Below are 16,784 nucleotides of genomic sequence, written 5' to 3'. Positions count from 1 at the left end.
TGATTGATGATTTGCTTCAGTGCAAGTAGGAATTCGGACTAAATCATTAATATTAATGTTATATCTTACAATCAGTCCTATCAAAGATTATCCTATCAAAATGTTAGTGTTGCCTATCCACCAGAGCCAAATATGGATGAAATAAACACAAGAAAATAATTGATCTTAGTTTCAAAGTAAATGTATGAAATAAATGTCAAAAGTTTGGCTAAGATTTTACCAGCATTGAATTGGGCATTCAGGTAAATATTTGCCTTGGTAACCAGGGATAATTAAAAAATAAGAATACAAAATAATAACAATGTAGAGTATAAACAAAATCAAATAGTAATGAGATATATTGCTGTAATCACTATACTCAGTAGGAGAGCTACAATATGAATCTGGATCCTCTAGCTCCAAATCCAGTCTTTTTACCCCTGCACCTTGTTCTCTACCCCTTTCAAATAGGAGCACTCCATTGTGAACAAAGCTGTCTCTCCTTTCATTCTTTCAGTCATTTTGTGTCTGACTTTTTGTGACCCCATTTGGGGTTTTCCTGGCAAAAACACTGGAGCGGTTTGCCACTTCTTCCTCCAGCTCATTTTACAGATGAGGAAACTGAGGCAAATAGAGTTAAGTGACTTCCTCAAAGTTGCACAGCTAGGAAGTGTCGTAGGCAGGATTTGAAGTCAGGAAGGTGAGTCTTCCTGACTCCAGGCCCAGTACTCTATCTACTGCATTGCCACCCAGTCTACATAAGCTGGTACAATTCCCTTTCTACCAAGTCTTTCCTTTAAACCCCTCTACTGATGGAAAGGACCTCAAAGGCCCTCTGGACCAGAGGTATCAAATACACAGCCCACACCACTCCCTAGTATAGCACAAACCAGATTACAATGTATTCAAGAAATATTTAACAAAATAATAAAAAATATAATCAAACATAGGTAACACTATTTTTTAAGCTAAGTTTTAAATACTTTTTAAAACACTTAAAAAACTAATTCAATATGCAGCCTACAGGGATCCTTATGTACAGATTAGGGCCCCTGTTTTGATTTGAATTTGATGTCACTGATCTATTTCAATCCCCTCATTTAACAGAGGAGGAAACTTAGGCCAAGAAAGAGTAAGTGACTTACCCAAGGTCATACAAAAGATCAAAGATCTGGAGCTGGAACAGACAGACCTCAGAGGCTATCTGAACTATTCAGTTTACAAAGGATAAAACTGAGGCCCACAGAGGCGACTTGACCACAGTCACTATACATAGCTCACTAGCTATAGGATCATAGGAAATTCAGAAGTCATCTAATCCATTTTACAGAGGAGAAAGGAAACTAAGTCCCAGAGAGGGGAAGTGACTTGCTTAAGGTCATACATAAGAACAGGGATTTGGAGCTGAAAGGGATCTCAGAGGCGATATATTGAAACCTCCCCACTTTACTTATCTGGGAACTGAAGCTCAGGGGCTTTAAGTCACTTGCTTAGGTTTACACAGGTCATCAGTGACAGAGGTAGGATTTGAGCCCAGGTCTCTTTGACTCCAAATCCAAGTTCCTTACATTCTAACACAAAATGGCCCCATTTCCAATCCTGACTTCCTCTTTTCGAAGTCCACATATCTATGTCCATGTGTGGAGTGTTAGTATATAAAATCAATGTCTAATTTGGAAGCAGTCTACGCTGACTCAAAGACGAGGGGAAATGGAAAGAAGAACAAGAAAGCAATTCCATTTGGTTCTGGGGATGGAGTTTAGTCAACAGTTTCAAGTGAATGCTGTTCCCCTAATCTCTACACTTCCTTTGTCTTATTCTCCCACCCCTCCACAAAACCTAGCCATATTCTGGACAGGCAGTAGGAGCTCAGCAAATGTTTTTGGTTTTTTCTAGAGTGAATTGACCTAAAATCTAATAAATAAGAAACGTCTAACTTAGTTAGTTCATCAGTTTATTCATCATCTACTCAGCAATTCCTCAAAGGTTTTGAGCCTAAGAAATCTTTGCTAATTGTCATAATTTTCCCACATATACAAAGGTCTTTAAGATTTTTTTTCTTTCTCTGACTCTTGCTTACACTAAGGGCCTTTCAGGCCCTTCAGCCTATGTGAGGTTTTCTTTGGCTAGTGTCAGTCAATCCAGAAGTTTCTCAAAATCTGATCCCTTCCAGGCCTTAAAACAGATATTAGAACAAAATATTCTGGTGAAATTCACATCAGCTCTTTAATAAGTATAGTAGATTCACTGTCAATGGTTCTGTGGTGTTTTGAGACTAGTCACCCAGCAGCAAAGGGCATCTGGGCCCATGTGTTCCATTATTCTGTTTCTTAGCACAGCACTCGTAGGAAGAAGGAGATTTTCTTGGAAGCAATCACCCTGGAACCATGTGTTATAGACAGTCTGTCTTTTTGCTTTTTGATGACAATACTCGATACACTGATGCCTATGGTAATCCTCAGATACTTGCCTTCCCATCAGACTCTTATAGACAGAATGTTTTTTCCTGAGAACACCAGGGTGGTAGTGCTACCATGTTACCACAGGTCCCCTCTGATGCATAAGTATTATTGAATTCAGTTGTTTCCATGATAGGATGCCCACAGGAGCTCTCCACCATCTTTGGTGCTGAAGTAACTTTTACATCTGTTTATATATCTTGTAAGCTAAGCTACTATGTATATCCTTTCAAGCCTTTCATTTCAATAAAAGATAAAGTTGGAGTGAAGGAATTCACACATTCAGGATAGAGTATTATGTGGATAGAAAGTCAAAGAACTTAATTCAGGCCAATAATTATGTATTGAAAGCTTAATAGAGGAAACTTTAGATTTTGGGGAAATTCTATTTCTTTTAACATTTAAAAAAAATGAAACAATCCCTTGTGCTTCTGGTCTTAGAACTTCTAGAGAGGCAAAAAAAAGATGAGAGCATACAAGGCAACTGGATCTATAGGACAGAGCGCTGAATTTAGAGTCAGGAAGACCTAAGTTCAAATCCTGCCTCAAACAATTTCTAGCTTGTGATCTCGCACAAGTCACTTGACCTCTGTGGTCTTCAGTTTCCTCCTTTGTAAAATGAGAAGGTGGGACCACATAGCCTCTGAGGCCCCTTCCAGATCTAGATTTATGACTATGGTCCTGTGGACTCATCTAGCACTTTAAAGGAGTGAGTGGGTAAAAAGGGAATTATACCAGCTTTCACAGACCATGTATTCAAGAAGCTTGGCAGTGAGAGAAAAAGAGAGAGAGAGAGAGAGAGAGAGAGAGAGAGAGAGAGAGAGAGAGAGAGAGAGAGAGAGAGAGAGAGATGGCTTTGTTCAGAATGAGGCACCACAGTAGGTGGGGGATGGAGAACATGGTGCAGTGACAGAAAGACTAGATTTGGAGGTAGAAGAACCAGTTTTGAATCCCAGCTCAACTACTGAGTGAAATGATTATAGTTGTAGATTTACTTACTATCTGATATTTTATACTCCAGAGTTATTCATTATATTTTAACTAACCCTGGGCACCTTTGCAAATATTTGTTTGCATGACTGATTATGTACTGGTCAAGTCTCAGTCAAACTTTTGATATTTATTAAATAAATTTCCTTCAAAGTTAAGATCATCCATATTCTTGTATTTATTTCCTCAAAATTTTGCTCTTCTGAGTGGGGAGCATGCATATCTTAAGTGATTAACAGGGTGAAACCAGTTAAGTGGTATCTCCACAGCCATGTAGGCTTATCTTGTAGCAGATGACCTTTGATATGATGGAGAGTTTAATAGATAATTCTCATGTTGATTAATTAGTTCGAAATCCTATTTACATTGAAGAAACTCATTACTCACTGAATTTCTTAAATTCAAGACTTTGTTTAGTTCCATTTTCCTCCCAAAAGCAGAAATGAGTTGCTACATAGGCTAAAATATAATTAGTTTGTAATGTGACAGAATGTGATAACAGGAGGTAGTCAAGAGATGGCACATTAAAAATAAAACCTTTTTAGAAAGCTGCAATATCAAAAAAGACCACTAGATGTCAAGGAAAGACTGTGCTATGTTTCTCAATGCCATTCATTGGTCAATGAGCATTTATTAAATGTCCGCCTTGCACCAGTCAGGGGTATATAGTGCCTATAGAAGCATATAGAGGCAGCTAGGTAGTGGATACAATGCTGGGCCTAGAGTCAGGATACCTGCGTTCAAATCCAGCCTGAGATATTTATGAGCTGTGTGACCCTGGGCAAATCACTTAACCCTGTTTGGCAAACCACTCCAGTATCTCTGCCAAGAAAACCCCAGTTGGGGTCACAAAGAGTCAGACAACTGAAATGACTGAATAACAACTATAGCAGTATATTTTAGTGGATAGAGTGCTTGCTAACTTCAGAGCCAGGAAGACTTGGGGTCAAGACCCACCTATGACACATACTGGGGCTTGTGACCTTGGGCAAGTTACTTAACCCTGTTTGCCTCAGTTTCCTCATCCATAAAATGAGCTGGAGAAAGAAATGGAAAACCACTTCAGTATCTTTGCCAAATGACTGAACAACAACAATAGATGGGAAATGAACTATCCTATAATGACATTTCCTTGCTGTAAGGAACAGCAGGTAGGTAAATTTGACTGTACAGTAGAGCACACAAAGGGAAATATTATATGATAAACATAAAAAAATAGGATGTAGTCAGGGTTTGGAGGGCTTTGAGTGACAAACAAAGGAGTCTGTACTTGATCCTAGGTGTACCCTGCAAACACTGAAGTTTACTGAATAGAAACAGTAACATCCCTTTCGGCTACTAGATGTCATGAAAAGACTGTGCTATGATCCTCAGTGGCAATTGGTCAGCAAACTTTTACGAAAGCACTAATTTTGCCTGGGATACCAGTCTTTGCAAAGACATGTAAATTGGAAATGAAATGGCATATGGGAAGAATAGCAAGCAGGCATATTTGAGGGGACAATAGAGTATAAAAAAGGAATAATAACAAGGTTAAAAAGGAAGGATATAGTTAGTGTTTGAAGGGCTTTACAAGACATAGAGAAGTCTTATTTGATCCTAGATGTACCCGGGGCCCCTGAAATTCACTGAAGAGATTTAGTTTCTTGGCCAATGGTTTAGAAATATCCTTTTGGCAGCCAAGTGGATAATGGAGTAGAGAGGGAGAAAATTTGATTCAAGAAGTCAAATTAGGACATTATTGCAATAGTCTAGGTGAAAAGTGATGAGATCGTGTGAATGGAGAGAAGGTAATGGATACAAAACACTTTGAAGAGATAATAATGACAAAACTTGGCAACTTGGATATAGGTACTGAAGGAGAGTGAGGATCATGGGATAGAGCTAGTGGCCGAGAAGGAAGGTGGCAGCTTGTGTCATGCAAATTTAGAATAGATTTTGGGTACACACTGCATTCATGATTAGTGCACATTAAAAGGAATGGACAGGTAAATATCAATTTATTCAGGGATTATTCTCGTGAGAATATGTACCTGTAGCAAAAGAGGTCTCCAAATATTAGCCGAGAAGGCCTACTCAGGATGAGGAAGGTGACTCCCTGGTAAATTTGTAAAAGAGTTTCAGCAGCCCATTCTTACTAGAATTGGGAGGAGTTAAGCCTTCAGCATATCAGTGTTGTATAACAGGAGCCAACCCTGGGAGAGTGGAGCCATAGACTTCTGTGGTTATTCAATCTATACCCCCAGTCCTACTATCTTGGCCTGCTTCATCATAACCTTTACCATCTTGGAAACTCAACTTTCACCAATCATATATTAAGTGGTTGAGGTGGGATCCATTGGTTACATCTCAGGACACATTGGACCAGTATCAATATAATGACACTTAGGTTGAGGATTGTAGTGGCTGATTGTGTGAGACATCTGAGCCAAATTCCCGAAAAGCTTAGCCCAGATTAGGTAAACAAATCCCATGGCTCTATCTGCTTGACTATGGCCTATTCTGTTATCTTCTTGAGAGATTGTTCTACTTCTCCACTGGCATTCACCCCAAAGCAACAAAAGGTATTGGCTAGGATTACAGAAACCCCTTTCATTAGCTAGTAGATAACCCAGGGCAATATAGTAATCTAAAATTATCAATGCCAGGCAGTTAAGGCCTTTTTTCTTCCTTCTAGGCAATGATGGTCTTATCCATTCCATTGGCTATAAGGGCTATGGTGGCTGAAAAGTGCAGATCATGTATTCTACCTCATAAGCCCTTAAGGTAAGAAGACCCTGACAAATCTGTGGAACTCAATGTCTTGAATATCCCTTGGAATGTTGTCCCTACAGACCCTGTATAATCAATATATTCAGGATTCAGAGGACCCTTGTGTACGGTAAATGGCCTGGCCTCCCCACTGGTGATGCTATCCTTGTTAGGGACAAGGAGGCATAGTGAGAGGGTATGCCTATTAGGTACATCTAGGAAAGAGAACTTATTTTAATACTAGTGTCTGAAGAAGAGAATGCCCATGCTGTTAGGGGAACTGCCTCCCTGTTCAGGAAGTCTTGTACTGAATACTTACAGAAATGGGAGAAATCTGTTGCATGGCCATAAAGATAGTGTTTCAGTTCTGACCCTAATTTTCTCCCAAACTGTGGAGGAAGCATGAGTAAGGCAAAGGGAGCATAATGGGCTATGACATTGCTAAACACTTCAGAGATGCCATTTGGAAAGCTGAATATACAAGTGGTATATTCATCGCCATTCAGAATTTTGTATCCAAAACTCCTCACTCTATCCCAGGTGAGTGGGCCCATGGGCTGACATTCTGTGGATTTGAATCTTGACTCGAGATTCATAACCTGGAGGCTAAATCCTGCTCTTGGTTGATGGGGTGGATACTGTGTGGAATTAAATGGAAAGTCTTGCAGCTATCCATCTGGTACTCCTGGGGCTGAGTAGAACAACCAGCTGGCCATGAATTTCATGGCAGAGGCAACCAGTCTCACTAGTGTATTCTGGTTTTATGATAGAGCTCCCTGGAGAGCTCAGGCCAGGGTTGACCCAGAAGTATCATAAAACTGAATACCATCTTCATGGTAGGGTAAGGGAGGCTGGCCAATGTCAAGCCAGTGGGACAGATCACAAATCAGGTAAAATAAGTCATCCACCAGGAGAAAAAACAGGTGGCAGATGATGCCAACTGGGGTGTTACCATCAGTAGTCAGGTGTAGTCTGTGTTGCATGTAAGGGCACAGAAGCAGAGAAAAAGATGCTGAATAGGCTCATGGCTTTTGCCTTCCCCTTCCCTCCATTCCTCATGTGTCCCTGATGTTCAAGCTTTTTGACCCACCGATCTGAACATCTTCTTTCATTATGTTCAGAGCATTACCTATGCCCTGAATCACTCTCTACTTGGAAGCCCACCTCTCACTCCCTGTATAGTGGGTGGAGGAATAAGCACAGGGTCTGATGTCTTAACAAGGTGCCTGCTCCTTGTGAGTTCCCCTGGTTCCAGATTAAGTGCTTTGGAAAATAAAGGCTCTGAGGAAAGAAAATACTATGGACACCTGCTCCGTAAGAATGATTTTTAAAAAGTGACTGGGAGGATTCATGGCATCTAGATTGGTGCTTTTGCCTCTGTATGTGTGTGGCCTGACATAAAGAAAGCACAACCCCCATTTTCCTGTCCTTTTGGTGGGCAAGAATAGAGGAACGTCTGGATGTGGATTTATACAACCAGAAACATCTGTTCTCTAAACTACGAGTTCCAATAGAGCTTTTTATGCTCTTCACCTTATTCTCCATTCCCTGATACTGAATTTTCTAGAAGACAAGTGAGAGATGACTGTGCATTTCTTGGAACTGAAGGCTGCTCTTGTGAGTGAGTCTATTGACCCAGCATTTCAGGCTTTGCTTAGGGTCCTGTGGCTTTAGGAATTGCTTGAGGAGACCATTCTATCATTCCACAGTCCCTGCTGCTGGTAGATAAGATGGGACATGGAATACTAATATATTTCAGTTTTGCTCATTTTGGAGTGGCTGCTGTTAAGGTCAGAATAAGGTAAACTAAGGCAAAAAGTTCTGAGCATGATCAATTTATTAGTAAGGTGCAAATTTATCAATAAATAAGATTTTAGCTTTCTCAGCAAAGCTAAGACCCTGAATGAGATGGACAGCTCTCTTTTATAGTTTTGGGGAGTACAGAACAAAGAACAGGACTTCCTAGGCAGGGAACAAGTTATGATTGCTTAAAAGTGCTCAACATTATAAATGGGGAAATTGATATGATTGGTTACAAAGCTGAGGCCTAAGGGACAATATGATTGGTTGGAAATTAGAAATGAGGGGCTAGCAACAACTCCCTCCTCCCCTCCTGTGCTAAGAAATGTTCATTGTTTGAGTCTACCTGCAAGATTAGAGTTGGCGAACCAGACATCTTTGGATAGCAAACCAAACATCCTTGAAGGACATCTTGGTGGTGTAAAGATACTGGACCCAACTCCCTGATGTCCACTCTTATCTCTCAAAGATAATAGATTTCTTTGAGGCAAGAACGGAACAGCAGGAGAACTGTATTTTTAAACTCAATTCATTACAGGCTAGCTGAGTTTCTGAATTAAGTTCAAAGACAAAGAACCAAGACTTGGGCAGTAACAGGACAACAGCAATTACTTGTAAATAGGATCAATTAAAAAAAAGAATCAATCTGATCATTTCACTACTGATGCGAAAGTTGTGCCATTGTTTGGAATCATCATCAGGGTAAACATCCTGGTCAATGATTCTTCTGGGAAGGGTACTTTGTTGTAGGTAGAGGTTGGCTGGTTGGTTGGTTGTTGTCCTTCATTCTCAAAGAGGACAAAAATGATATCACTATGTTGGGGACAAGGCACAGTGTGTCTGACTGTGGCTGATCACATCAATACTAGCTTGGAAGGCTCTGTCTCCCACAGGTTGGGCACAAACAGTCCATGTGAACATTTGGAGTGAAGATGTCTCTAAATTTGCACATCTCACATTTCTTTTGAGCTACTGCAATTGTGCTTTGCTTACAGAGTACAGCACATTCTTTGATGCAGGCATACCACGCTGCACAGTCCTGTGCCAGTGTATCCCATGTCTCACAATCAATTCCAAAGTTCTTCAGAGAGACCTTGAGAGTATCCTTGTATTGCTTCTTCTGACCTCCATGTGAACACTTGCCTTGTGTGAGTTCTCTGTAAAATAGTCTTTTAGGTAAATGTACTTCGGGCATTAGAACAACATGACCAGGCCACGAGGAGTTGCACTCTCTGCAGTAGAGTTTGAATGCTTGTCAGTTTAACTCAAGAAAGGACCTCGATGTCTAGTACCTTGCCAGGTGATCTTCAAAATCATCCTAAGACAATTCAAATGGAAGCGATTCAGTTTCCTGGCATAGTGCTGGTAGACTGTCCAGGTTTCACAGGCACACAACAATGAGGTCAGCACAATGATCCTGTAGACCTTCAGTTTGGTAAGCAGTCTAATAACCTTTTCTCTCCCACACTTTCCTTCAGACCCTCCCAAACAAGGAGCTAGCTCTGGCAATATGTGCATCAACCTCATCATCCGTGTGGACATCCCTGAAAAGTATTCTGCCAAGGTAAATGATTTATATGGAATGTCCAATTGTTAAGCTTGGAAGAGATGCATCTCTATAGGAAGGTTCCCCAGGCAGATGACTTAATCATCCAGTTGGTAGAGTGCCTCTGACCTTACCACACAGGATTATTAGCTACTTCTTATGAGTCAGTGAAGAGAAATGGCTCCTTTGTGATGGACTGCACAAGCAGCAGGAGAGCTGCCTATAGTTCTATCATTGGGTGGACTGGATGGAGCTATGGGTGGTGTAGATTAGCCTATCTGCTGACTATAGTGCTGTGTCACTCCAATAACTCTGACCATTTTTTGAGGAGGGCTGTGCCATCTGTGAACTAGGTATATCTTCCTTCTGGGAGATCAGCTAACCAAGGGCCCCAGGTTGTAAGAGGGGGTTTCACTGGAGACCCAACAAGACTAGCTTCTGTGGCAGACTGTTACTAAGCAAGAATCTCACATAAGTGGCCAACACCCCTTAGGCCAGGCCTGGCTTAGCTCTGAATATATCACTTTCATTTGATGATGGCTGATTCTTGGGCTCCACCTGCCTCGTTGGATTTGGCATCAGTCAGCACCCATTGAAGGACTGGAATTTCTGGTCAGAGAATAGCTGAGATGTCTCTAGTCAGCCTCTCAGTTCCAAATAGGAACAAGGCCAGGAGCTTGTTCATTGCTTAGGTAGGGATGTCCCAGTAGGGGACATCCCTATACACCAAACCTCTGCCCCTCATACACACTCCAAATTTTCCTTCTCGGGGAAGGTCATGAATTTTGTCTGGGTTAGTTGCCCAAACATCCTGGCACACCTAGTCAATTCACACGTCAAGGGCCGGGTTCCCAGCTTCCTCATTAGGGCCTGCCAACAAGAGGTCATAAATAATGTATTGCCCTCACATTTGGAGGAAGCTTATGTTTAGCTAGAGTTGAAGCCACCACTGGTGGCCATTTGCAGGACTGGTTAGGTGGCCATGTCATCAGACCATAAGAGTATTACATGCCTAGCCAGGTAAAGGCAAACTGGTCATAGTCTTCTACCTGACTAGGACCTGAGAAGAATGCAGTGGCCAAGTTGACCACTGCATACCAGTCTCCGAGGTTGCCCACCAACATCTCTTTAATAGGCACAAGGTCAGGGACAAGCAGAACCACCAAATCAACTTCTCTTTTCAGGCTGAGGTAATCTGTGGTCAGTCTCCAAGTGCCACTGTCCTTCCATGATGTCCCAAGAGGACTGTTGAACTAAAGGGTTTGCCTGAGGACTCTTGCATTCAGCAGTTCCTGTATCAACACCTGTCTATTTCACACACTCCTACCCTGGGATCTGTACTACCCACTAAGGTGAGGGAAACATTGGAGGAATGGAGAGTCTTAGAGACAGCCACCTGGCCAACTGTGAAGGCTAGGATGTGGGCAGTGTTATAGGAGTGGGGCCACTCCTGGTGCTGATCCAATCCATTGAGCCGTTTCAACAAGTCAGTTTTTATAATGCCCACATTATGGGAGCTGCCACTACCGCCCATCTCACTGGTGGATTGGCACTTCATGGATTTAAGCCCCGGGGGACTAGGGTGACTTGAGTTCCAGAGTCTAAAAGTCTCAGATTGTAAGAAGCCCTTCCAGGGGGCCACTGGAGAATCAAAGAGGCATAAGACCTTTGGTTCCCTGAGGAGACTTGTCTGGGAATCAAGACCCACCCTGATCTAGTTTGGTCTCCTTAAATGGAGTGAGGCCAGGGGAGAGGACAGAGACCTTGGTGCAACCGTTCACGTCCCCCTCTGAGACCAGTGGTGTGATGGGGCAGTCAGAGATTTTGAGGGCTCATTTTGATTTGGTCTCAGAGCATGTCCATAAAATGTCGGTGTCTTGGTTTTTGGAAACTTGTACTACACAGGGGCATCTTGCATGTTGGAGATCCAAACTGGAGCACTCCTTTTCACACTGTCCCTCCCTTTGTCCTTCAGGCCTCAATGAAGCATCCTTGTGTCTCCTTCATCTCTAAAGGGATCCTAACCTTTTACCAAACCACTGTACTCACCACCATTAATCCCAGCAGATGAGGATTTCATGGGCACTGGATCTTTGCATGTAATTGGACACAGAACATTTTGACAATATGGGACTCTAGGGAGAGATGGGCAGGGTGGGGTGGATGCTAATTGGAAGATAAATGGCATAAATGATCACTGGCCATTTTGACTCCTGTGAGGTGTGTCAGATCTTTGCCTTTCCTCTCTTCCTCCTCTAACAGCGCAGGAAGCAGGGGAGGGCTAGTAGTGAACATCCTCTCACATCCTGGAGGGACAGGAGAGCCAGTGTCTAGAAATCAGAGCTGGCTCATCTGTGTGCTGGGCAAGGAACAGGACCAGAAGTGACAGCCCAGGAGCAGGCTAGAGGATTACACACTACATACTGATGTGCCCTTGAAGACCCTACTTCCCAGTTGCCCTATTTACTCAGTTCCCATCACTTAACTCACTATTTTTGGGCATCTCAAAAGGGAGGCCCCATTGATATCTCAAAATCACCACATTCAAAAAAGAATGCATCTTTGCTCCTCCCCAATTCTCCAAATTTCTCTATTACTATTGGGGGTCCCAGTGTCCTGCCAGTTACCCAGGCCTGCAGCCTTCATGTCCTCTCCAACTCCTCACTCAAATGCACCCCTGGTCCAATGTGTTGCCAAGTCCTGTTGATTTTACCTTCACATCTCTTGTGTACTTCCCTTTCTCTCCATGCCCAGCTGCCCCTCTGCTGAAGGCCCTTATCACCTCACACCTGGGCTGCTGCAGTAGTCTTTTGGGTGCTTTGTCAGGTAGTTACCCCCTCCAATCCATCCTCCACTCAGCTCCCAAAGGGATTTTCCTAAAGCCCAGGTCTGGACATGTCACCCCTCCACTCAGTATAGTCCAGTGGCTCCCTAGCACTTCCATAAGGAAATAGAAAAATTCTCCATTTGGCTTTAAAGTTCTTCACAACCTGACCTCTTCCTACCTTTAAATCTCCCTGCCCTCCATATACCCATCTCCCAACTATGGATGTCCTCCATAGCTGGAAAGTTCTCCTTCCTCATCTCCACCTCCTGGCTTCCTTCAACTCTGCTCAAATCTCACCTTCTTCCCCAGTTCACCTTTTACCCTTCACTTTCTTTTTTTTTCACTTGCATGAAATAATGAAGAATGAAATGAGCAGAACCAAGAGAATATTGTATACAGTAACATCAATATTGTTTGAAGAATAACTGTGAATGACTAAGTTATTCTGAGCATCATAAATATTCAAATCACCTACAAAGGACTTATAAAGGAATCTGCTACCCACCTCCAGAGAAAGAACCAATAAATTGAAGTATACATAGTATGGTTTTAAATATTTTACATACATACACACATATCTATATCTATCTATATATAAGATAGATATAGATCACCCTCCACTTTCACCTTCTACTTCCCTCTGTGATTCCCTTCCATTTTCATACAATGTCTATATTTTGTATGGCCATAGTAATTTACCTGTAGTCTCTCTCACTGAAATGTGAGCACCTGAGGGCAGGGACCCTCTTTTCCTATTTTCTTTGTATCCTTAGAGCTTAGCACAGTGACTGGCAAATGGTTAGTGCTGAAAGATAAATGCCTGTTGACTGACTGCCTGATGAAGGGCAAACACTGAAACCTTTTCAACCTCAGCTTCCTCTTCTGTAAATGGGGTTAATGACAGCACCTACTTGTCAGGATTGTATTGAAGATCAAATGAAACAACATTTACAAAGTACTTTGAAATCTTCATGAGCTCTATATAAATGCTAGCTGTTTTGATTATGGATAATAATCATAAAACAGAGGTAGAGGCATTTGTAACACCTCCTTTCCAGGGTCATTGGTGACAGCCCATCCTTACCATGACCCTCCAAGATGCTTCAGGGTGGTCTCATCACTGTCACATTTAACCCACCTGCCTCCTCCTCCTCTTCAAGGGCAGGGGGATATGGGCTAGCTTTTCCTCACAACTTCACCTGTGTCATTAGCACCTCTCCCTCAGCCACCCCCAGCCCTTCCCCCTGGTGATCTTAGACTTAAACCCTTGTCCTCAGTGACTGGGTGAGTGAGAAAAGCAGTTATTGAGTTCTTACTGTGGGCTAAGCACTCTGCTAAGTGCTTGGCATAGAAACAGAAGAGAGAATTCCAGCTGTCAAGGAGCTCATGATCTAATAGGGGAAAACCTGAAACACAAGAGGTTCCAGCAGCAGGGAGGATGGAAAGGCCCAGTGTCCTTGGGGTGCACCAGCAAAGCAGATGGCAATCTACCTTGTTTAGGGACATGCCCACTGATAAAACCTTATTGGTTCTGACCCCAATTCCATTCCATTCTAATGAATAAACTTGTATCAAGCACTTCCTGTGTGTGAGGCACTGGGGATACAAACATCCCACACCCCTAAGCACCCCTCAGAGAGCTTACTGTTCTACTAGAGACATACCCCATGCCCAGAGACCAGTGAGGGTCAGATAAGACAACATCATTTCAGAGATACAGAACACTGAGGACTTGGGAGAGATGTCCACCTCTCATCTAGCTGGAAGAGCATGTTCATTGCCCCCACCAGCTCCTCAAGGCAGGGATGGCTGACTGGGAGGCAGCCTTGGAGGCTGATCCCTTAACTCTCTGCTCCAGCCTGTATTAACCTGGACAATCCACTGAAACTCCCAGTACTCTAGGTAACTCTCTGAGAATGTAAAGCTGTTGAGAAGTTGTCAATCACATTTGAGAAGGAGATTTTCCTCCTCTGGGAGTTCCTCCCACATGAATCACATATGCACACCCTATCCTTATTGTTATGCCTGGACTAGCTCAGATGCTCCAGCCCCCCCTGGGTGATGCTCATCATGGAGACTTGCAGCATCCTGGGGCCTGTGAGCATCCCCAGGCCTCTCCTGAAACTCTGCTTTCCAACTCTCAGGCTCCCCAGCTGCCCCTGCCCCCAGTTTCCTGCAACAGAAGCCCAGTCAGGTGCAAACAGGCAGGACTGCCTTCTAAACACCAGCTGTCACTGTTCCACATGGGCCTTTTCTGAGCATTTGGGCAGAAATTCAGCTCAGACCAACATCTTATGCAGCCATCCCTTTCATCATGTGTTCTGGAATTTTGTCAGCAGTCAAAGCCACACTCAATGACTTAGAGTTGACAGATGTTATTCTCCCCTCTTTTTGGAAAATCAGGAGAACCTTTGGCCTTCTCCAGTCCTAGGGTACCTCTCCTGATCTCCACCAGCTTTCAAATGTCACTGACACTTAGCTGTTCAGCTATCACATCTGCCAGTTCTTTCAGTACACAAGGGTGAAGTTTGTCCTGGAGAATAACTGGCCACTGTGTATATGGTCCCTGCTGCCTCAGCTTCATGGCTCTTCTTCCTTCCCTGGTATCTCCTTCACCCTACCCCACCCTCCTCTCTCCTCTGGCAGCAGCTCACACCTGCCAGTCTCTCCCTAATTGTCAGATGGACTTCTCCTGGGCCAAGTGACATGATTTCATCAAGGGCAGCTGGGCACTCACTTATCATTCCCCTCACTTGGTTTTCTTTGCTGCCCTTATGGACCATTTTTGTTCTGTGCTTCCCTGACCAAAGGCCACATTCCTGGGCAGAGAAAATGAAATAAAAGTCAAGGAGTAACCTCCCCATCTTCCATTAATTATCACCATCCTATTCATCCTGGGCTGAGGTCTTGGCCTTTCTTGTTCTTCCTTTCTCCATAACAGAGGTAAAGAGACTTTTTCACAAATCCTTAAATTTCTTACCAGCATCAGCTCTTTCTGAACTTTAGGAGGCCTGCCACTGTTGTGACAGTATGTTGACAAGGTATGATATTCATGAGACAGTGTGGGAAATCAGAAAGTGCACTGGACCTGAGGTCAGAAGAAAGGTGTGTCTGAATGAAACCTCACACACTTCCTAGCTGTGTGACCATAGACAAATCCCTTGACCTCTCTGGACTGCAGTTTCCTTACTTATAAGATGGAGCTAATAATACAGTAGCAGCTACCTTGGTGGGTTTTTGTGAGGCCCCAATGAGACAGGGTCCACAGGGCCCTAAAGGACTACACACATGTGAGCTACTTATTTCAGATACAGCTTGTATCTGATCTGGAGCTTAAACCTCAGTCTCTGCTGATTACATCTCCTCCTCTATAAAATGGGGACAATAATACTTGTATCTTCTACCTCACAAGGTTTTTGTTTACATGTGTAAACCCTCCAGTGCTAGAGAGATGTGAGCTGTTCTTCTCATCTTGATTCTCTGTTCCCTGTCCTTTGCTGCCTTCTTCTGCCTTATAAATGGGAGGCAACCTGGTCTAGGGAAAGAGCCCTGGCAGCTGGGTGGTACAGTAGAGAGGGGGCTAGACCTGAAGTCAGGAATACCAGAGTTCAAATCTAGCCTCAGACATGTAGTAGCTCTGTGAGCCTGGGCAGGTCACTTGGCTTCTGGCTGCCTCAGTTTCCTCAATTGTATAATAATAGCACCTGCCTGGCAGGGTGTTGTGAGGATCACATGAGGTAATATTTGTAAAGCACTTAGCTTTGGGGGGGAGGGGTCCCTGCGTAAACTTCAGTCTTTTGCTTAAGTAATCACATGGAACCTGGGCCATGTGCCTTCCATTCAGGCAGCCATCTTGGCAGGCAGTCTGATCTTTTATAAAAGATTTTCTTTTATAAAAGATTTATAAGGTCTCTTTCTAGCTTAGATATTTGGTATTTGGATGTCCTTTCCAGCTCTGACATTCGGTGTTCTAAGATCTCTTTCAACTGTGACAGTCTGTCTTCTTAGGACTCTCTCAGGTGTGACAGTCTGTGTTCTCAGCTCCTTTGGTTCTGACATTCAGCATTCCAGAGGTGTTCTGAAGGCCTTGAGTTCCCATCAAACTCTGTTAGAACACTTTCTATTCTAAATACAAGAGCGCACACATAGATGGTGGGCAGGGTATACTGGGGTGTGCTGGCATATTTTAACTGAGGTTTCCCCACCCACCCACCCCCAAACAAAACCTCTGATTTTCTATCTTCCAATATTCCTCCTAGCTCTAACATTGTTTCCTCTCAGCTCTGACATTTAGTATTCAAAGTTCCTTTCAGGTCTGATATTCTGTGACAGAAGGTCAAACCCAGTTGTGACATTCTATGTGTAGAGGTTCTTTCCGGCTCGGATAATGCATTTTCTAAGTACTCTGCAGACAATAAGTTCTGCTTTTTAA

At 43.1% G+C, this 16,784-nt stretch overlaps 1 long non-coding RNA gene across 4 annotated transcripts in view; it reads left to right on the top strand.

Moving 5' to 3' along the window:
• The window catches only part of LOC110202178 (uncharacterized), a 111,575-nt gene that overhangs the window by 4,051 nt on the left and 90,740 nt on the right, over nucleotides 1-16,784 (top strand). For 2 of the 4 annotated variants that reach the window (XR_013483557.1, XR_002322656.2), the window contains exons 2-3: nucleotides 6,106-6,194; nucleotides 9,458-9,543. This is a non-coding gene — a long non-coding RNA (uncharacterized LOC110202178). Of the gene's footprint in view, nucleotides 1-6,105; nucleotides 6,195-9,457; nucleotides 9,544-10,709; nucleotides 10,878-11,500; nucleotides 11,721-16,784 lie in introns of those variants that run through there. The other 2 variants (XR_013483558.1, XR_002322655.2) reach the window with 2 other exon arrangements.

Source organism: Phascolarctos cinereus, unplaced genomic scaffold (assembly GCF_003287225.1).
Source record: "Phascolarctos cinereus isolate Bilbo 61053 unplaced genomic scaffold, phaCin_HiC Scaffold_8;HRSCAF=390, whole genome shotgun sequence".
Lineage (NCBI taxonomy): Eukaryota > Metazoa > Chordata > Mammalia > Diprotodontia > Phascolarctidae > Phascolarctos > Phascolarctos cinereus.
The sequence above is the reverse complement of the archived record's forward strand: the minus strand, read 5'-3'. Positions and strand labels throughout refer to the sequence as shown.